At 48.1% G+C, this 22,778-nt stretch overlaps 1 protein-coding gene across 1 annotated transcript in view; it reads left to right on the forward strand.

Annotated features, from left to right (window-relative positions):
- The first annotated feature begins 1,557 nt into the window (after positions 1-1,557).
- Positions 1,558-22,778, forward strand: part of NGEF (neuronal guanine nucleotide exchange factor) — a 100,085-nt gene continuing 78,864 nt past the window's right edge. The window contains exon 1 of the mRNA XM_059167692.1: positions 1,558-1,776. The gene's annotated coding sequence lies outside the window, so the exon portion shown is untranslated. The remainder of the gene's footprint in view (positions 1,777-22,778) is intronic.

Raw genomic sequence — 22,778 nt, forward strand, 5'->3', positions numbered from 1 at the left:
AGGGATGTTTCGATGGATGATAGGAAGGATGGTTGGTTGGTTGGATGGATGGATAGATGGATGGATGGATGGACGGATGGATGGAAAGATGGATAGTTGGTTGGTTGAATGGATGGATGACAGATGAATAAAAGACTACTTCCACCTGGCTTTCAGAGGCAAAACTGAAATCAGTGTTTTGTGGCAATCAGGTGGCTGTGGTATATAGTTCTTCAGAGAGGGCTCTCAGCAATCCCTACCTCCTGGCATTCATGCCTTTATGTGATCCCTTAGCTTTGAGTGTAGGCCATACCTGATGACTTTCTCCCAGCAAGCCGAAGGAACAAAAGTGATGGGCTGTTACTTTTGTGAATAAACTACAAAAGACGATGTCCATCTTCCTGGTGACAAGGTGTCACAGTAGAGAGGCCCATGTGGTGGCCAACAGTCAGAGAGGGGGTGAGGCCCTCAGTCCAACAGCCCACAAGGAACTGAATGATGTCAAGAACCTCATATGCATGGAAAGAGACCCTGGATTACAGCCCATGTGAGACCCTGAACAGAGAACCCACTGAAGCCATGCCCCGATTCCTGACCCACAGAAACTGTGAGATGGTAAATGCATGCTCTTTCAAGTTACCACATCTGGTCTTAATTTGTGGCCAGCGAGAGAGAGAGCAAATACAATGGCTGATTTGAGTTTATAAAAATGGGAACATTCTGATAATTAAACTTGGCAAATAGTGGTAGTGGTTAAGAACCCAGGTTCTGATACCCATTGGCCTAGTTTGAATCCTGGATCCCCAATATACTAGCTTTGTGACCTTGGGCAAGACGGTCAACTTCTCTGAGCCTCTCTTCCTGTATTCTTAAAATGAGTATAATCCTCTGCTCACAGAGATTACATAGGATTACATAAACTGCTTACATAAAGTACTTAGCCCAGTACCTGCCACCAAACAGAAGGTGGCTGTTAACAATAATAATGATCATAGTAGGGGCGCCTGGGTGGCTCTGTGGGTTAAAGCCTTTGCCTTTGGCTCAGGTCGTGATCCCGGGGTCCTGGGATCGAGCCCCACATGGGGCTCTCTGCTCAGCGGGGAGCCTGCTTCCCTTCCTCTCTCTGTGCCTGCCTCTCTGCCTATTTGTGATCTCTGTCTAAGAAATAAATAAAATCTTTTTTTAAAAAAATAATGATCATAGTAACAGAGCAGACTCCCTCACAAAGCAGCCGGGGTCACACACCTGCAAGTGACCAAGTTGAGGCATGATGGCAAGGTGTGAGGAGTAAATGGAGCCCTAAAGGAGCTCAAGCCCGTTCCCAAGTCTCAGAATCAGGTGCTGTACGGCTGCCTGGCTGGTGCAGAGGGGTGAGGGGTCAGATGTGCCGAGGGAACATCTGGGCTACCTTGCCCCAGGGCATGGTAACAGCTGTTTCCAGCCTCGACCGTGGGTAGCTCCTTCACTCCTGCATGGCCTCTGGGTCAGGTGTGTGCAGCTACCTCCCGGTCTGGCCCACAGGGCCCAGGAAGGTAAACACCCAGACAGGAAGTGATTGTCATGGGCATGGGGCCAGCTCTGGGCTGAGACGGGTCTGAAGGTCAGGAAAGCTTTCCCCGGTAGCCTTTTCTGGGAGAGGACAAAGCGCTGGCTGGAGGCTCCCTGGGACGGAGTGGAGGGTGTGCAGATCTTGCTGGGGACACGGCAACCTGCTCAGGGGAGCCCTGAACGGGACAAAGGACAGGAGAAGAGCCATCGTCCGGGGGGGCCCAACCCCCAGGAGTACCTCACTGGCAGGTGAGCAGTTTTGGTATTCTTAATGAAACAAGATGAAATAAGAGATGAAACGGGGGTTGCAGCCGGATTGGAAAGACTCCAGGCGGGTGTGTGGCGGGGAAGGAGGCCACCATGCGTCCAATCATTGAGAAAGAGTCCCAGGAGAGAATTTCACTGTGGAGACCTGAGTCTAGTCGTGGCTTCACCAGTCCCTGCCAGGACTCAGTTTCCCCATCTGTGCAGTGGGGTAATGATCCCATCCAGGCCCCTCTCCTGTCATAACTATGGGGACCAGTGAGATTGCACCCAGGACTGGCTACGTCATTGGCAGGGCCCCATGCAAACTAAACACGTGAGGCCCTTTGTTTGAAATTGGTTAAGAATTTTAAGAAAGTAGAATTTCAAAAGTATTAAGAATGGAACAGCAGAGCGTTAAACCAAGCGAGGGGCCCTTCTGCATGTGGAGTTCTGGGTGACCACATAGGTCACCTGCCCATGGCTCGACCCATAACGAAAACGGTGTGTGTAAACTGTGACATGCCAAACAAACCGTGATCACTATGTGTCACGGTCCCAATCTCTGCGTCAGGAAGCACACTGGGGGCCCAGATGTCTCAGCCCTAGAGGAACAGGCCACCGCAGAGCTGCCCCCTCCTGCTGCCCCTGAGGCTCAGCGTCCCATCTCAAAAGCACAAAAGGCCTGCCCCCTCGGAACCTTCCAGATGAGTACACCTGCCTGGCATCAAGACAAAGCCTGGTGTGACTCACACATGGGGGACGTGCTACTCGTGGATGTGGTGGGCAGGCTTTTCTTCTCTATCTTGATTTAAAACTTGAGTGTTCGCACAGTCACCGGCAAAGCAGAAGTAGGACTTGGGACTCCTGGATTTGTGACCATTCTGTCATGTTCTGCCAATGACCCACCCGGTTTTGCCTTTTGGAAAAATGCTCAGGTTAAGGCAGTAAGACCGTTGGTGGGAGTGTCTCAAGCCTGTCACACCTCTGTCCTCTGTTCTACTCCGAGTTTCTCTTCCGTGTTCACTCCCGCGCCTTCTCCAGTGCCCTTGGCCTCACACAGCCTGGTACCAGTAGGAACCAGCATCTCCAGGGCTGTCTTAAGCTTTCTGGGAAATCAGACAACAGATAATCTCCCCAACCACACTCTCAACCACACCGCTTCCTGGAGTCCAAAGTGTCAGGGCTTGCAAATCCCTCCCTTACAGAGACCCCCACGGGAAAGGGACAGTGACAGCAAGGCAGTGGGAGGCAGGGGCCAGAGATGGAGGGAGACAATTGCTTAAAGAACTCCTCCTTTCCTGTGGGAGGCCCCTCTGGCCTCAGGGGTGCAGCCCAGGGGCCTTCCACCAGTGGACAGACCAGCCCTGAGGCTCAGAGGAGGTGTGTTCTAACAGCCCACTGCGAGCCTACCAGCTCAACTCCAAATATCGCCTACCTCAGGGCCCTTTCTCCACCTCCATGAGGGGGCCCCCAGAATCACCTCCGTGCTCCAAGGATGGTTATGGACTGTGGGACCAAGAGGCATTTTAGCGGGCTGAGCCACAGGGCTCTATCTCTGAGCCTCCCACGCATTGTTTTCCAGAGCTCCCCCAGGGCGTCTCAGGGAGCTGCGGAGGCAGAACAGCCTGGGCCTCAGGAGGAATTATTTTTCTCCTCCCCTTGGGTTCACCTTCCCCCATGTTTGGAGCTGTAGTCTTTTGGATGCAGAGGAAACACCCATAGGAAGACTGGCAGTCTGCACCCCTTTCCCTGGCTGGCAGCAGTCCTTGCTTGAGTGTCCCTGGGAGACCCCCCTGGGTCAGGGCAGAAGACTGAGCACTAAAGAGGGGGTGTGCGTCTGGGACATTTCTTAGTGAGTTTCTTTGGGAGAAGAGCTCAGGTAGCAAAATAAGAACCTGGGTGTCTGGGAACCTAAGTCAGATTGCATCTCTCACAATCTTTCTACCTCCACTGGCCTTGCCTCCGGGATGGGGAAAAACATCACGTGTTCAAATGAAGGGGGAGCGGGGATCATCAAAGGGGCATCAAGGAGGCCTGCGTGAAGGAAGTGGCCTTTGAGCTGAGCATCATTAAGCAGTCTTACATCACTTAATTGCTTACAAGAGAAGAACTAATGGGTATGGCTTTACGTTTCATAAAGCAAGGCTCTCTAACTTGAAAATAAGGTAGTATTTTCACGCTTACCCTATTGAATGATCCAAGTCCTTTGAAGAGCACACTTTGGCAGAGAGCGCATTTTCAGGTGGGGTGGGAGCCCCGCAGTGGACAGAAGAGGCAGAGGTATGGACCAGGCGAAGCATGAGGCCCGTATAAAGGCTGCTGATGGGATGGGTTTGCTGGAGCAGAAGGAAGGGAGAGGGTGGTGGCCTGCAGCCCGTGATGTCTAGACCCCAAAGCCTCCCGGAGATCCCAGTGGAGGTCTGTATTGCCAACCCGCCTCTCGGGGAACTCACCCCACACTCCTGCACTCCAGCACTAGCTGTCTTTGCCCTGGTTACCTTCACTTTGGGCTGGAGGTTCATGCCCCAGCTCCAGCGGCTCCCGTGGCTAGAAGCTCCGCCCATTTATTATCCAGATCTTTTATGGGTTTAAAAATGGGGTGCTGACTCATTATTATTTAATGAGTATGTTTCCTCCAGAGACCAACCCCTCTAGAACAGGCTCTCCAGAGAACAAACAGCTTGGATGATGCCTTCCAAGGCTCAGAGACGCTTGGGAGCCTCTAGGGCAGGGACCAGCAGGGAGAAGGGAGGAAGGAAAGCTGGCCTGAGGACCTTGACCACCAGGTCTTGTCTGGAAGCGGTAAGGGTCTTTCCCTGGTGTTGACTCGGGAAGCACTGCTCAATCCCAAGTACAAGTTCATCCAACCTTCTTGTGTCAGGGTTTCAGTCCATCACAGCGCTGAGTTCCCGGCGTGTCGACTCCCTTGCACCTCATCTAGCCAGTCAGTGTTGGCTGCACACGTGCCCTGGGCCAGCAGTGGTAAGATGTGATGAGACGGAGAAACCTCTTCCCCTTTCCCAAGGCCCCTTATTCCCTCTGTCCCCCATATGGCTGTCCAAATAGGAAGGTTAGGAAAATCCAATTTCTCCCTCATAGCTGATTTACTTGACATCCATGAGCCCAAACAGATTCCCATGAAATCCCACTAATGGGACAAAAAACTTTCAAGTATTTTAACTTTATAAAACCCTGACATAATGAGCTTTATTTTCCATGATGCTCTATAGACCTAAGTCCACTCATGAAAATGAGTATATCTATTTATAAAGATACATATATCTTTTTTGCTCTCATTTGTGTGACAAAACATTCCTTGGTGGATTCTTATGCTGGAGGAAAGCCTTCTTTTCTCTAAGTTCCTTTTTAGGAAGTCAGCTTTGAACTTTGAAACAATTGTAAGGTTTTCTGTTTCTGGAGTGAAAAAGCATCTGGCACACAGACAATTTTTCTTGGTGCCTGAGATATCAGAGCTGCTCCCAGGAACGTGCTTTCCACGGGGTTCTGGCCTCTTTGGAACCCGTTCAGAGTCAAGATCAAAGTCACTCGCAGTTTGCGAACTTGGGTTCCAAGTCAAGGGCGAGACATGGAGAGATTCTAGCTTGGGGTCACGATGAAGCCATCTTGATGTTCAATCTAAGATAGACTGACCCACCTAGGTCATGTTTGGGAAAATATTATTACAGCTGATTTGTGTCTTCACTGGAGAAATATCACAGAAGTTGTCAAAATAAAGGAGCCTGGGAAGATGGGCACACATCTTCTAACTGCGGGCCCTAGGCTCAGTCACTGTGTACTCTTTCTCTCTCTCTGAATTCTCTATGATCTTCTAAGGATGTTTTCTCAGGAGAGGCTGTTGGCTTTCAATCAAAAATGTCCTAAATTCAAGGTGGTGAGGACGAGTCTAGAGATCATGCTGTCTGCCAGGCCCAGGCTGCCTCCACCACGTGCTGCTGCGTGGCCTGAGCTGAGTCAGTTAATCTCTCTGAACTCCTATGTCCTCCATCATACAAACAAGGACAATAACGATTGTTAGGATTGCCCTGAGTGTTCCGTGAGATGATGGATATAAAAGGCTTGGCTTTCACCGTTATTATCTCAACAGGGCTAGAGAGGGGGAAAAAAAAAAAAAAAAAAAGATGTTCCTTTCCAGTATAAATGCTGACTTAAAAAAAAAAAAACAGATTTTATTTTTTTAAAAGATTTTATTTATTTATTTGACACATAGAGAGAAATCACAAGTAGGCAGAGAGGCAGGCAGAGAGGCAGGCAGACAGAGGGGGGAAGCAGGCTCCCCGCTGAGCAGAGAGCCGGATGCGGGGCTCCATCCGAGGACCCTGAGATCATGACCTGAGTCAAAGGCAGAGGCTTAACCCACTGAGCCACCCAGGCGCCCCATAAATGCTGACTTTAAGCAATAGAAAATTTAGCAGCTCGCATAGAAAGTTGAGCACTAAGCATGAACATGTACATAGAAGCCTCAAATGTACAGAAAATGGGCGTCCGCAGAACAATTCATCTAACTGGCTCCAAGCACTGTGAGCCTGGCCGGTTTTGGGGAAACTCCCTTCCCTGCACGGTGCCATCCAGGCCCGGGGACACTGCACACCCGCCCAAGGTGTCTGCACATTGGACCCAATGATTATGACCCTTCAGTGAATATTTCTTGATAATTGAAGGCATTTTTTTTCTTGTAAAACCACAGTGCTCCAGTTTTTAAAGCCGAGTCTGATCCCTGCTGGCATGGGAAGAACCTGAGGAAATCAACGAAAGGGGAACCAGATGCAGGGCACCGTCTGTAAGGGGAGTGGATTAGCTTCTTGTCACTGCTCTAGCCAATGAGCGCGTGCTTAGTGACTTCACACCGCACAGATGCCTTGTCTCCCAGTTCTGGAAGGCAAGAGTCCAAAATGGGTCTCACTGTGCTCAGGTGTTAGCTGGGGCCACTTTTCTTCTGGAGTCCCCAGGGGAGAATGTTTCCTTGCCTTTTCCAGCTTCCAGGGGCCACCCACATTCCTTGTCTTGTGATCTCCTCTTCCACCTTCAAAGCCAGCAGTGGTAGTACCTTTGGATCTCTCTGACCCTCCTGCCTCCCTCTTAAAAGGACCCCGGTGATTGCATTGGCGGGGTGGGCACAAAGCAGTGGCCAAGTTAGGGAGCAGCCCCTGGCCTGACCTTGTGATTTGAGCATCTGTGGTGGAGCACCAGGCTCTGCAGGATCCGAGAACCTCACCAGCATGGAGTGGAGGCTGGCCAGCTGCTGCCCAAGGACATCTCAGCTTGTCACATAGGCAGGTGCTGTGACCATTAGACCCACTTGTCAATCACCCCAGTGCCAAGGGCATGCGGGGGCTTGGTATTTGCTGGATAGAGGAAGGGGTCAGTGGATGAACAGAAGTCTCTGTGGACGTCACTGTGGACTGAGTGGGTCCAGCCCTCCAGGGAGCAGGAGGGTGGCACCAGGTGGGGCACTGGCACAGACCCAAGGGTCACTCTAAGCCAGAAGCCACAGCTATCAGGAGAAATGAAAGGAGAAGCAGAGCTGGGCAGAGAGCCAAGACTCAGGAGAGGTCAGAAATACACAGAGATCCAGGCTCTAGGGAGACAGAGCCCAGTGCTGCTGTGATTTGGGGGTCCTTGAGGGTCTTATCGTTATGGGAAGGTCCCAGATACCCACCAGCCGTTCCGTACATACTAGATATGCCCCGCCAATGGCCCGGCAAGGTTTGGGTTATTTATAGTTAAAGCCCACGGATTCATGAACGCAGCGACAAGTGGCAGAGAAGCGGGGTGGCGAGAGCCTCAGAGAGTAGTGACCTTCACCTTCTTAGGGGCTGATACAAGCTGTGGATGGCGCTATCCCCCCAGAAACGGGCCCACCCCCCACCCCTGCACAGGGTTCCAGGAGACTTTCTGCCTCCCTGGGGTTCAGGCTCAGAAGGCTGAGCTGGATTTGTCAGACTTGGAAGGCTGGTCACACGACACTGTCTCCACGCCAAGCTGCCCAGGGCTGCTGGCTGAGTGGCTCTGGGTGAGAGCCCAAGATTCCGCATTTCTTAAAAGCCCCCAGATATGGCTGCTGCTCAAAGCGAGGCACGGTCTGGAAACCCCTGGCACATAGAGAGGGAAGAAAGCCTGAGCACGAAAGAGAAATGAATTATCTGGTTAATCCAGGAAATTTTAACTCAGCATTTCTGGAATGTCGATCACTGACAATGTACATGTACAATTTTTGACATTTCCATGTAACACTGGTGCTATAAATTGGCATTACATGAAATTCACCACTTATTTTCATCCTAAGCATTAATACCTACGAAATCACAGGTTTGCTGGACTAATTGGAATTTTTCTGAAGTCTATAAACTATGTAACTATTAATTTTTTGATGTTTGATGTGCTTCCAAAAATCAGTTCACAGGGGCACCTGGGTGGCTCAGTGGGTTAAACCTCTGCCTTTGGCTCAGGTCGTGATCTCAGGGTCCTGGGATCGAGCCCGGCATCTGGCTCTCTGCTCAGCAGGGAGCCTGTTTTCACTCTCCTGCTTCCTCTCTCTCCCTCTGCCTGCCTCTCTGCCTATTTGTGATCTCTCTCTATCAAATAAATAAATAAAATCTTAAAAAAAAATCAGTTCACAGACACTGTTCAAATCCCATGCTGCTAGAAGAACAAGGCACTATCCAGATTCATCACAATTTTCTGGATACTTTAGGTGGGAGATATTTGAAAGAAACCAATACCCCTAAACTCTGCCATTATTGCTGTCTTTTTTTTTTTTTTTTTTTTTTAAATCTCCCTCTTGTAGCACCTGGGTGGTTCAGTTGGTTAAGTATATGACCCTTGATTTCAGCTCAGGTCATGATCTCAGGGTCGTGGGATCGAGCCCCATGTCCGGCTCTGTGCTCAATGTGGAGTCTGCTTGAGGTTCTCTCTCCCTCTCCCCATGCCCCTCCCCATGCTTGCAAGCATTCTCTCCCTCTCTCTCTCAAATAAATAAAATCTTTTCTAAAAAAGTTTTTTAAAAAACTTCCTTTTGAATCACTCACTCACCAAAAGCAACACAGAAATCCTAGCCTTTCTGCCCATTAGCTCACAGCGCTACCATCTTCCATAGTCTTCCAGCATTCTGTTCTCCTAGGCTGTTCTAGTCCCCTCTTTGCCGGGCACACACTCCGGGTCTTGAGCTTGACTGTGCTGCATGCCTCAATAAACCCCAGTTTACCTAACCTCCTTGGTAAACCTTCCTCAGGGCCTGAGTCACCTCCCTTCCACCCATAGGTCCCTGGGGAGATCACAGGATCTCACCAGGAGGCATGCAGAGGCATTTGGAATGCTTCTAACACTGCACAGATTTGAGAAGTTTGTAGAAGGATAAGAGAAGCCAGAGGAGTCATGTTTGGGATGAGGAGTCACGTCAGGGAATTCCCTCCTGTCTGCTCCATGGGGGCCCAGGGGCCTAGCACAGAACAGATGCATCTGTGCTCAACGTGTGGGTGGACAGAAGCCACCCAGAACACAAGGACAGAAATGACCAGGTCAGCCTCATGTCCTAACCCAGAGAGGTGACAGCCTAGAGACACCACAAATAAGGGATGCCAGCACTGGACCACTGAGAAGTGATACCTACAAACCCCTTCAAGCTAGAATAAGAAAAAGATTTTAAGAAATGTTACTGGAAAAATACAAGGAACTGAAGGGCAAAACTAACATGCATCCTGAAGAGGACTGAGAACCAGAAACGAGACGGGAAAGCTACATCTCTCCTCCCCCCACAGCCACCCAGTCCAGATCTCCCTGCTAACTGGCCTGGTCCTCACCTCAGTCATCCTTGGGAGAGTGAATCCGGTTGGCTCAGCCCAGCCTCCAGCTTGACTCCTCTTGGGTCAAAGGTCCACTCTTTTCTGGCCAGCTGTGGCCACAGGGCTGGGGCCAAGGGCCTTTTGGGTCCTCCTCTTCCATGGCTGAGGATGGAGCAAAGTCCCTAGCAGGGGGCTCTGGAACTGGAGGGAAGGATGGCTGCTTTCTGGTGAAAGCACTGGTTCCGGGCACCTGGGTTGCTCAGTGGGTTAAAGCCTCTGCCTTTGGCTCAGGTCATGATCCCAGGGTCCTGGGATTGAGTCCTGCATCGGGCTCTCTGCTCAGCAGGGAGCCTGCTTCCCTTCCTCCCTCTCTCTCTCTGCCTGCCTCTCTGCCTACTTGTGATCTCTCTCTGTCAAATAAATGAATAAAATCTTAAAAAAAAAATTAAAAAAAAAAAAAGGACTTGTTCCCCAGAGCCATTTTGAGAAATTGGGTTGGGATTGGAACATTCCCAACCACCAGTGCAAGAACCCTTTCATTCCTTCGCCAGTTGTTATGAACGCAATATTATGTTCCCCGCTAAATTCATGTAAAAGGTCAAACCCCCAATGTAAAGGCATTTGGAGATGGGGCCTCTGGGAGGGGAGTAAGGGCAGATGAGGTCAAGAGGTAGGGGTCCTCATGATGGGATCAGTGACCTTGTGAGAAGAGGAAAACCTCTCTCGCTCTCCCTCTTCCCCACTCCTGCTCGCTCTCCTGTGCACACCCCAGGAAAGGCCGTGCGAGGACACACGTGGAAGGTGGCTGTCTGCGGGCCAGGAAGAGGGCCCTCACCAGAACACCACCATGCTGCCCCCTGATCTCACACCTCCAGCCTCCAGAACTGTGGGAAAATAAATCTCGGTGGTTGAAGCCACCCGCTCTGTGGTATTTTGTGAAGGCAGCCCGAGCTGACTAAGACACCAGCACTGGTCTTGTCATTTTTAGCAAAACTTTTTATAAACGCTCTAGAATGTGGGCTTGATAGATGAGTTCACAGCAACTCCGACAGCAAATGGCCCCACAGCTAGAACTCCACAAAGACCCAGTGTTGAGTGTGCAACTTCCTGTGTATAAATATCCCTATTTGGCTCTGGAAATGACATGCCGGCTTTTGGGTAGTGTCTGTTCTGCCCTGGGACTGGGAGCCGGGCTGCCCTGGCCGGCCTCCCTCTGGCTGGGTCCAGCAGACCTTGGCCCACAGGCAGGCGGGAGCTTGCCAAGGGCGGTGGCCAGCTGAGGCCACTCACCCAGAAGGAGTGGCCCTTGTCCCCAGCTCACTCTCTCCTACCGCTCCCAGCCTGCCTGGGTTTGCAAAACTGAAAGAGGGCAGCTTTCATTAATTCGGTAGAACCTTGGGCTTCACTTGGAGAAAGTGGGTTGAGCCCTCTCCTCCCCCATCCAGCCGAGAGTAACAGTTGTCACCAATGTGCCCAGAGGGGACAGGGCGCTCAGGAACTGCCACCAGCCAGTCCCCGAGGACAAGGCATAGATTTCACTCGCTAGGATGGAGCCAAGGCTCTCTGATAACCCTTCATTCCTTTGTTTCAAACCTTATTATTATTTTTTTATTAACATATAATGTATTATTAGCCCCGGGGGTACAGGTCTGTTTCAAACCTTATGCCTACTTTTTTAGATTGAGCATTATACACACTTTACATTCTTGGATTCTTTTTACATTAAAGAGTAAAAACAGGGGTGCCTGGATGGGTCAGTCAGTTAAGACTTTGACTCTTGATTTGGGCTCAGGTCATCTCAGGGTTGTGGAACGGGGACCCTTGCTCAGTGGGGAGCCTGCTTGTCCCTGTCCCTCTGCTCCTCCCCCACTCATGCTCCCTCTCTCTCTCTCTCTCAAATACATACATACATAAATAAAATTTTTTAAAATAAAAAATCAAAGGTAGAAACAATTTAAACAAGTGGATCGTTTACTGACCTGCAGAGAGTAAAATGAGTAGGGACGATCTCTCCTGGCGTGCACAAGGGATGCCAGGCACCCTGATCCCATTCAATTCTTGCGTTTGCACTGCACAAACGAGAGATGATTCAGAGGGAAAGAGAAGCTCTCGTGGCCGGGATGATGGGAGATGTCAGAAATGGACCTTGCTTGCTCTGCTGGGACTCCAAGCAAAGGGGCATGTCTGTCTCTGGACCCTGGGCCCCGCTGAGAGTCAGACAGAGCTGCCCTCCACGAGTGAATAAAAGGAGGCCACCGAGGCCACGACCGACCAGTTTCAACCCTGCGTCAGCTGGGTATGACCCTCCTCTCTGCAGATGGGAGGCTGAGGACCCAGGCTGTGTCCCGGGCCCACGGAGACCTACCCCAAGAGCTCTGACAGGGCAAGCTGGGAGAGCACACCCTGTCGTCCCCTCTGCTCCCAGGTCCCATGGCTTTAGCCTGACTTGGACTTCAGGGAAGGGAAAGGCCACTCAGCATTTGTCGGGCTGCCCGGGAAGTGAGCTGCTAGGAGGCCACCCACCCCCTCTCACTACTATGCCTGGGCCTGGCCATCGTTCTCACCAGGGTAACCAAGGGCCACAGCCACTTGAGGGAGGACCCCCTCCCCTGGTTGACCCCCTTTCCCCTAACTGCCCCGGGGACCCCATGAAGGGGGACGGGGGTGTTTGCTGAACAGGATCAGCCCCCAGAGGAAACAGGGCTGGTCTGGCCTTGTTACTGGTTTTGTCCCCTGCTATGTGCTCTGTCTGATATCTGCTCACTGCTTCGTAAGGAGGTGCTTGGCCTTCCCCTGTGTCCACTGAAGACTTTCCTCTTCTCTCAGCAGCAGGGCAGGGCCCTGAGGCCTGTAAGACCTGGGTTCGAATTCTGCCTCAGCTGCTTACCAGCTGTATGATCTCAGGCAAGTGACTGAGTTTCTCTGAGGAGGGCATGGCCAAGAAGAGCAAACTGTTAGACCCTGGAAGCCCCGAGAGAGGGAGCGGGAAAGCCCGGTGCAAGACCCAGGCTGAAAGACCAGCGGGTCGGGGACTGGGGGCCAACACAGATGTGGGGTGCTGGGGGGCCTCTCCTGCATGAGTCTGAAGCCAGAAGGTTGTCAGACATTGGAAAGAAGAGGGAGAAAAGTGAGCCCCCTGGTGCCGTGTGCAGCTGCACACTAGACGCCAGTGTCTGACCAGTGTGTGTTCTGGAAATCCCCACCATCTCCTGCCCATTCCTGCGGGAGCCAGAAAGCCCTAGCCAGGCCACAAGGGCTCAAATCACAGCAGCCCCTGTCAGGAGCAGGACAGCAGAGAAGCTAACTCCTCTCTGACCCTGGCCATCGACTCACCATGGAGGCCGGCGTCAGCTCAGGACGCTGGCCTGGGTTCCACCCTGGTCCTGGAAACCAGCTCAGGCCTCCACACTACCCCATTCCCCCCACTCCGCCGGCAGGTCAGTGTTGCCCCTCAGCGGATTTCTGGAAGCCGCAATAATGACAAGCCCGGACTCCTTTTCCAGAGGAAAGGGAATGGGCCAAAGAGGTGGTTCCCAAGGCTTGCTCTCTAGACCACCAGGAGCAGCAGCAGCAGCTGAGAACCTGCTAGAAATACAAATTCTTGCGCTGCCCCTGACCTCCTACCACAGACACTTTGAAGGTGGAAACAGCAATCTGTGCTTTAACTCCCCAAGGCCCGCTCCCGGGCGAGAACCATTGCTTCACAGCCGTGAGAACAAACACTCCAGTGACCACGTAGAACAATGTGGAACAGCGTGGATGGCTCTCACAAGCCAATATCACGGGAAGAAGTCAGACACAGAAGAGAACATCCTGAACATTCCACAAAGCCCCCAAATAGGCCAAGAGTCACCCATGCTGTGAGGTCAGAGGTGACCCTCAGGGGCAGGGCATGGGAAGGGGCGGAGAGACTCTCCAGAGCCGCAGTGACCTTCTCCTTCTGGATCTGGGCGCTGCTCACATAAGGTATAAACATTTGGCAATCTGTACACTGAAGATATGGGCGCTATCTGCATTCTACTATACTTATATTAAAAATTTTGTTTTAACTCTATTCAAGGGCAAAATAGAAATGCCACCTTCCTCCTCACTGTCTAGCCTAACACTTGGTTGGAATCACTTGGGGATGGCTGGAAGGTCTGTCCCTTGGCTCTGGAGAGTATAAAGTCGGGTATTCTTGGATCCTTGGCCAAAAAGGTTTTATGAATTCAACTTTTATGAATTCAACAGATGTCAGGACAGGCAGGCTAATTAAAACCAGAAAGAACATATCCCAACGGACGCTACCATTTTTGGTAAATGCTATTCTTCCCACCTTGTCTCAGGTTTAGAGAGAATGTTTCCAGAGAACAAGCCACCTCTTCCAATTACCTTGGTGGGTCTTTCACAAAGGGTTGATCTTGGAGGGGATACCAGGAAGTCATGTTGTGCAAGGAGAAGACATTCTGTGGATGTTTGACTCCAGTGTTGGGGATGGGCAGGGAGCCGAAGGAAGAACTGCACCTCACCTGCCAAGGAATTTTCCAGGCCAGAGGTTTCAAGGCCTTGACACAACAGAATGGAGCCTTGTGGCTCCACTTGCCTACCTTCCTCTGGGCTAGAGAATATTCATAAAAACATTCCCAATGAGGAACATCTTGGCCTGCCTGGAGGGAGACTGTGGCTCATTTTCCTTAAGTACATTCACTCTCCCCAACCCCCAGTTTACTCCAAGTGTATAGTAGCTAACAGGCAACACAGACCAGCCACAACTATGGAGCTCCATCTCAAAATGATCCCACTAAAACTTCACCAAACTCTCCACTGAGAAGAAAATGGACAGGCCATGTCTCCTTCCAAAACCCTTCTAGGACCTCCCAGATTCGGCTTCTGCCTGCTCTGTGTCACCCTGCAGAATGACTGGTGTTTGGTTGTGTTTTTGTGTGATGCCATCAGCCTACATTGAAGGAGGCACAGAGGATGAGGCTTAAGAAATCTGTTCACGCATGTGTGTTTGTATGTGTGCACACGCACGAGCTTTGTGGGTCCAGGAGAAAGGTCACCCCGCTGGATTGGATAGACTGGAGTCCATGCATCACATGGAGCTCTCTCTACCATGCACGTTCCTGGGATCCACTTCAGCCTTACTCAGTCCAAAATCTGGGCATGGGGCCCGGGAATTCATATATTTAACAAGCTCTTGAAAATTTAAAAATCACCACACTAAAGCTCCTTCTTCCATAAAAGCCCTCAATAGAAAACACTTAGCTAGTCCTAGTCTTGGTGCAAATTCTCCTGAGCACTTGGTCAGTTTTTATCCTTGATTGCAGTAGAATGAGTCACTGACACATGTCCCCTTTTCACACTGGCTACTAGGAAGCTCAGGCATAATTTGACCACATCCATAGTGAAAGTCTTTGTTATGGGAATTTAAAAAGAGGACACCAAAAAGAACAAAAAAGATGGGGATACCTTTTAAACCATCCTTTCCAAAATGTTCTGTTTTCTGACCCCTGACAGAGGTGGAGGGGCAGATCCCCACGATGCCTTGACCAAGTTTCGGCCTTGTGTATCTTTTTCTTATAGTAACCTGAATGTCTCTTTCTCTAACCAAAAAAGAGTCTAACTTAAACGTTAAAAGAAAATGATGAAAACAAATTAAATAATAATAAAATAAAGGAAATATAAATGAAGTATTAGGGAATATTATGCAAATATTAAAGCGGGGTGTATATACCTAGTTCATCGAAATACAACATTTTCCAAAACACATTTTTTAAGGGGAGGGAAAATTAATAAAACCATATACAAGTTTTGTGTGTGTGTGTGTGTTCTAGAGTTTGAAGAAAATATTTAATGCTTTAATTATTTTGTTGTTTATTGAGGGAATTTATTCTGAGGCTCTGAAAGCAAATATTTTTCCCAAGCTGCTTACCAGCATTCCAAACTTCTATTGATATCCCCTCTTTTTTTTAAATAATAATTTTATTGAGATGTAATTCGCCTTGCACACAATTCACCTTTTTTAGAGTATGCAATTCAATGGTTCTCGATATACTCACAGAGTCGTGCGACCATCACCCCAACCAATTTTAGAACATTTGCATCATTTCCCCCTAAAGAAATCCTAGCTGTTCCTCACCCCCATTCTTCAATCCTTCTAGCCTTAGGAAACCACTGATTTGTTTTCCCACCTCTATGCACTTGCCTGTTCTGGATAGTTCTTATGCATGAAATCAGACAGTATGTGGTCTTTCATGACTGGCTTTTTTCACTTAGCACAATGATCTCATGGTTCATTCATGTTAGAGCATGTGTCAGTATTTAATTTCTTTCTAGGGCTGAATAACATTCCATTGTATGGATATACCATGTTTTATTTATCCATTCATCAGTTGGTAGACATTTGGATTGTTTCCACCTTTTGCCAGTTATGAGTAATGTTGCTGGGAACATTTGTGTACAACTTTTTGTGAGGACATATGTTTGCATTTCTCTTGGGAATACACTCAGGAATGGAATTGCTAGGTCATATGGTAATTCCATGTTTAGCCTTTTCAGGAACTGCCACACTGTTTTCTAAAATGCCTGCACCGGGTGCCTGGGAGGCTCAGTCAGTTAAGGTCTGCCTTTGGCTCAGGTCATGATCTTGGGGTCCTGGGATTGAACCCACATTGGGCTTTCCACTCACTGCTTCTCCCTCTCTCTCTGTGATATCTCTTGCTCTCACTCCCTCTCAAATAAATAAATAAAATCTTTTTTAAAATGCCTGAACCATTTTACATTCCCATCAGCAGTATAGGAGTGTTCCAATTTCTCCTTGTCTTTACCAATGCTTGTTATTATCTGTCTTTATTCTTACCACCATTCTAGTAGATATCAAACCAAACCTTACTGTTGTTTTAATTAGTAGTGGTATTGAGCACATCTTCATGTACCATTTGTATAACTTCTTCGGAGAAATGCTACTCAGATCCTTTGCTGTATTTTGGTGTCATCTAAAAAACCATCTTCTAGTCTGATGTCAAGAACATTTACACCTATGTTTTCTGCTATGAGTTTTAATAGTTTTAGTTCTTAGAATTAGGTCTTTGATCCATGTTGAGTTAATTTTTGTGTATGATGTGAGGTAGAGATCCAAATGCATTCTTTCACATGTGAATATTCAGTTGCCCTAGTACCATTTGTTGAGAAGACTATTCTTATCTTAATAGCCTTGGCACCCTTCAGACCTACTGTCAAAAATCAATTGACCATAGATGTATGGGTTGATTTACAGATTCTCAGTTCTATCCCATTGACCTATATGTCTGACCTTGTGTCAGTCTTGATTACTGTGGATTTATAGTGAGTTTTGAAATCAGGAGATGTGAGTCTAACTTTATTCTTTTTTGGGTTGTTTTGGCATGGGTCCCTAGAATTGCCATATGAATTTTATGATCTGTTTATTAATTTCTGCAAAGATGCCAGCTGGGATTTTGATTTGGATGGTGTTCAGTATGTAGATCGATTTGAGAAGTAACACCATCTTAACAATATTAACTCTTCTGATCCATGAAAATGGAATGTCTTTGCATTTATTTAGGTCTTCTTAAATTTCTTTCAGTACTATTTTATAGTTTTCAGAATATAAGTTTTGTGATTTTTTGGTTAAAATTATATCCCTATTTTTTGACATTATAAATGGAATTCTTTTCTTAATTTCACTTCTCCTACGCTCATTCCTACCATGTAGAAATATAATTGATTTTTGTATATTGATCTTATATCCTAAAGCCTTACTGAACTTACTTATTTCCAACAGTTTTTTAGGGGATTCCCTAGGATTTTCTAAATATGAGATCATGTCATCTGCAAATAGAGTTTAACTCCTTCCTTTCCAATCTTTTATTTCTTTTTGTTTATTAATTGCCCTGGCTCCTCCATTACAATGTTGAATAGTACTAGTAAGAGTAGGCATCCTTCTTCCTGATTTTATAGGAAAATATCCAGTCTTTCATAATTAAATACGGTATTAGCTGTGGAGTTTTCATAGCTGTCTTTTATTCAGTTTGAGAAATTTTCTTCTACACCTGGCTTGTTGAATACTTTTATCATGAAGGAGTGTTGAATTTTGCCAAATGTTAATGTCAAATGTCTACTGAGATGATCACATAATTTTCTTCTTTATTTCATTGATATAGTGCATTATATTAATTTTTTTTTTAGAGAGAGAGAACACATGCATGCAAGGAAGTGATGGGTGGGGAGGGGCACAGGGAGAGGGAGAGAGAGAGAATTCCAAGCAGACTCCTTTCAGCCCAGAGCCTGACTCGGAGCTCAATCCCATGATCCCGAGATCATGACCTGAGTTGAAATCAAGAGTTGGACACTTAACTGACTAAGCCACCCAGGCACCCCATATGAATTGACTTTTGAATGTTAAACCAACCTTGCATTCCTGAGAAAAGTCTACCTGGTCATAGTGTATAATTCTGTTTATAGATTTATACACTGAGCCTGGGTGGCTTAGTGGGTTAAAGCCTCTGCTTTCGGCTCAGGTCATGATCCCAGGGTCCCGGGATCGAGCCCCAAATCGGGCTCTCTGCTCATCAGGGAACCTTCTTCCTCCTCCTCCCTCTCTCTGCCTGCCTCTCCGCCTACTTGTGATCTCTCTCTCTGTCAAATAAATAAATTTTAAAAATAAAAAAGTAAAAAATAAAAATATAGATCAGTTTCCTAGTGTTTTGTTAAGGTCTTTTTCATCTCTATTAATAAGAGATATTAGCATATAGTTTTCTTGTGATGTTTTTGTCTGATTTTATTACCCCTCCATTTTTTAAATATTTGTGATGCCTCTTCCATAACATAACATTTTTATAGATAAGAATCCATTTCTGGGCTGGCCATTCTATCTCCCAGATTGACTGCCTTGGAGTAGTACCACATTCCTTGTATTAATGTAGTATTTCATGATATTTAGGAAAAGCAGACTCTTCCTTACATATATTACTCAAAAAGTTTGAGATAATCTTCCCTATCTATCCTACAGATGAACCTCGTAATGATTTTACCAAAACATGCAGATGAATTTTTTGATAGGATTTTTTAATTGGGATGTCACTAGAACTATATATTAACTTGATGGGAATTTTTATTTTTAATTTTCCAATCCAAGAAAAACCCATGTTTTGCTAAAGATGTGAGTCTCCTTTCATTGCTCAAGTTTTTCTTTCACATAAGTTGTTCACATTTATATCCTTTGTTTTCGGGTTTTGTTACTCCCATGATTGAAATCTCTCTACTTTCTTGCTATTGTTGACATGTGGTAAATCTATCTTGTTCTGGTCCTATGCTGAATTCTCTGTAATTCCAACAGTCCCAATTGGTTCTTTTGGGTTTTCAAGGCACACAAATCAGTTCACCTGCAAATTATGATTATTTAGTTTTCCTTTCTGATACCGTTTGTTTTAAGTCTCATATTGGCCAACACCCACAAAACATGTTAAAATGATGAGAACAGGATTCTGCCTGATTTTCCAGCATCACTCTATTTTTGATGTGCACAGTACTCTTTATCACGATAAGTTTTCCTTCTCATCTCACTTTTAAAGGTCTTTCCTGGAGATTGGTATTTAATTTTGTCACAAACCTACTGATGTGTTATATTGTATTAAGATTCCTTACTGATTATGAGATTGCTTCTAAGTCACTAAGAGAATTTTTTTTTTCAAGAGAATTTTAGTTAGAGAATTAAAACATCTCACTTAGCAATTCATTCTTCTTTTGTACTTAATTTACTGGGTGGAAAATCTGGATTGTTCTGAAGGTATAAATATAAACAGCTTTTTCTTCCGCATCAGTGTAACCTCTCTCCAAACTCACTACCCTGCCGTATAGCAGGGCTCTTGGAAGTCACCTAGGCAAATCCCATAACTTCTCTGCCTTCCTCATTTTTAAGAGTGATTTGTTTCTACATTTAAGATCTATCCTACTCATTTTTTTCTCAAAAGATTTATCTATTTAATTTCTGAATAGGTGAATGCATTGACATCGTTTTTAAAAAATAAATATGGAAAGGTAGGTACACTAGAGTCTCCTTCCCTCGCACTCCCATTCTCCACCTGTCCCGGGCCCCTCCTCTAACTGACTATCGATGCTCATTTTTCATAATTTCTTCTGGAAGTTTTTAGGCACGTCCAAATAAATTTGAATCTGTTCCCTCTTTTACCCTGATAAAAACTCAATGCATACTGTTCTGACCTTCTTTTTGTTTTCTTGAGCTATCCCAAGATCCTTTCTTGATCAGAATTTAGAACTTTTTCTTGCTTTTGCCACTGAATCTTAGTCCACTGATGGAAATGTGTAGGACATTTTTTTTTTTTTTAGGAGGGAGAGAACACACACCCATGCGTGCTAGTGGGGAGGTGGCAGAGGGAGAGGGAGAGTGAGACTCCCAAGTGGGCTCCATGCTCAGTGCCCAACCCGAAGAGGGGCTCGATCTCATGACCCTGAGATCGTGACCTGAGCCACAAGCAACAACTGGATGCCCAACAGACTGAGCCACCCAGGGACCCCAAATGTTTGGGAGTTTCTAGCTGGTATGACCCATTCCTGATGGAGAGACACTGTGGTGTCTTCAACCTCTTGTTCTCAGACACACGGACCAGTCCTTACACCTGTAAGCACTTGTGCGGGCCGAATTCCTGCGGGTGGGACAGCTGAGCTAGAGCACGTTTGCGTTTTACTTCAATAGACACTGCCAGCAATGACGGGGGCTCCCCTCTCTGCTTCACCAATCACTTGCCAAACTTTTGATTTTTTTTACCAATGTAATAAGTAAAAAAAAAAAAAAGGGGGCGGATCCCAGTGTGGTTTGGATTTCCTTTCCTCTCCTGAGACAGGAGATCGAACACCTTTCGCAGGTGTTGGAGAGTGATCTGTGTTTCATTTTGTCCATTTGTCAGGTTTAAATCTTCCCAAGTCCAACCTCACACTAATCAACGTGCCTCTCCTCTTCCTCTAGTGCAGGACAGAATATTTGGGGGGATGGGTGGGAGGCTTGGCCTGGAGAAGCCTCCCCCTCCTCCCCTTCCTCTGGGTGGGGAAGGGAGCAGGGGTCGGCAAGCTGAGCTGTCCTTCCATGGCTGGCTCTGTGTCCACGGTAGGAGGCATCCCTCTGGCTCAGCCTGCCTTGCTTGGGTGCCTTCTCTGATGGGTTTTTAAGATTGTCCCGGGCTAGCGTTCATCTGTACCTCTTCTCCTTTCCCTCTAACGCCTGCCCCAGACTACCCCTCCCAGAGAGGGCACCACAGCTCCCTCTGTCCTAGAGGTATGTACAGGCTCCCAACCCTTTCTCCAGGTTGGGCGGCCCGTGGCTTGACTATATGGCCACCTGGGCAGCCCCCTACCCCTAACACTTATTAACCTCTGAGCCCCAGGGAAACTCAGGGATTTCTAGGTTCTTCTTTGCAAGAGCTGCTCTGAAGGCCACAGAGAGCAAAGATAAGGTGGGCGTACCTCATCTTCTCGGGCCCACCAGGCCACAGTCACTTCAAGGCCCACAGCATGAGGTCCCCCAGCAGGCCCTGCCTCCAGAAATCCTCCCACCTGAAGCCAGAGCTGGTGCCATGTTTGTATCCCTGAGCCTCAGGAAGCATGCAGGAGGGCAGCAACAAAAAGGAGGAGGCCCCGTTAGCCTCTGCTCTCGGAACTCTCTCCCGGGAGACTTGGGAGTGGGCCTCCGGGTTCCACAGCGCTGTGACTCCTGGCTTGGAGCCTCCCATCTTTGCAGGAACCCAGGGCTTCTCCAAGGCTCCCTGGGAGCCACTGCCCTCTTTGCCCAGAACATAGCACCCCTAAAATCCAAGCCCCTCCCCCACTTCCTCCTCTTCATTTATCCAGGTGGGGTGCAGGGAGGGGGTACACCTCCCTCAGTAATCCCTTGGGGCTGCTGACGGACCCCTCCAGCTGTGTAAATTCTGCGACCCCAGCAAGCTCCCAGCCCCTCCAGCAAGTGGGGCCAGGCTGGGGGAACCCGGGCACCTTCTCAATCCTCCCCCACCTACTCTCCCTGACTCTCACGTCCTGATTCCTTGCTGCCTGCTCACACCGAACACCTGCCGCCTGCAGAAATGGGGAGCCCCTCCCAATGACTGAACACTTACTCTTGTTCTTGGAGCCCTCTGGTTCCCTGAAGAGCTTCTTTTAAAATTCCATCACCCACAACTTTTCCCGCAATCTAAAGTCCAAGCTTTACTTATTGCTTTTAAATTTGCCATATCTGAGGTTTTTCTGCCCTCCCTCATGCCTGCCACCACCTGCAGTCTCCTTCATCTGGGGTCCTTGCAGATGACCTCCCCTGCCCTCTGTCACCCCCCCACCGGAGCTCAGTCGTGTTGTGGTCTCCATCTTCTGGGTTCCACTCTTGATCCTGCCTGGTGCTTGTCATGAACTGGTTTTCGGCCAACAGGAATGTCCAGTTTGTCCTTCTGGCCTCTGTCTTTCTTCTCCTTTTATGGGCTTTCTTCATGTTGCGGATTATGTAGATAGACAGACAGACAGACAGACAGACGGATCACAGGTGCATAGATAGATGGATACATAGTTGTATCCCACACTCTCTGGCATTATACCTTCCTGTGAGAAAGGAACAAGCTGAAGCCCGCTATACCACTGTCTAGTTCCCAGGTTGACAATGAATTTCACTCATTTCTGTTGCCTCCTCAGGAAGGGGTGCTGTTCACACTCGATCTATCACGGTCAACTCCATCTTGCGCATGAATTCTGTCACTGTGTCTACCCGCTCCCTGTCTTCCGCATGAGTGTCCCAGGCCTCTAGGCTGTACCTCTGAGGGTGGCTCCAGAGGACTCAGGGCCCGGCTGGCACTCAGCAGCTGTGCGCCCTAGAGAACATTCCCTGTCTAGCCATGTTCTGGCCCCTGAAGAGATGTTGCTTGAATTAGAAACTTAGTGTCGGTTGATGCTCAGGGAACTAACCTTCCAGGTTCTGGTAGCTTCAGACCCTGCTGCATCAGACCGTGTTCCAAATGCGCCCCCTGTCTCTGACCTCAGGCCCCACTTCTCCCTCACAGTCCTGCTTCCTTTCCCACTGTATCAGTTCAACAGCCCTGGTGGATAACCGGGGTTCATCTTTACTTTTCTCCCTCTTGAGCCAAAAGCAAGCCAACAAGTCCAGTTTGGAAGTTCTGCCTTCCTGTCAGCCTCAGGGCCTTGCTCGCTGGCCTT

Source organism: Mustela lutreola, chromosome 3 (genome assembly GCF_030435805.1).
Source record: "Mustela lutreola isolate mMusLut2 chromosome 3, mMusLut2.pri, whole genome shotgun sequence".
NCBI classification, from domain to species: domain Eukaryota; kingdom Metazoa; phylum Chordata; class Mammalia; order Carnivora; family Mustelidae; genus Mustela; species Mustela lutreola.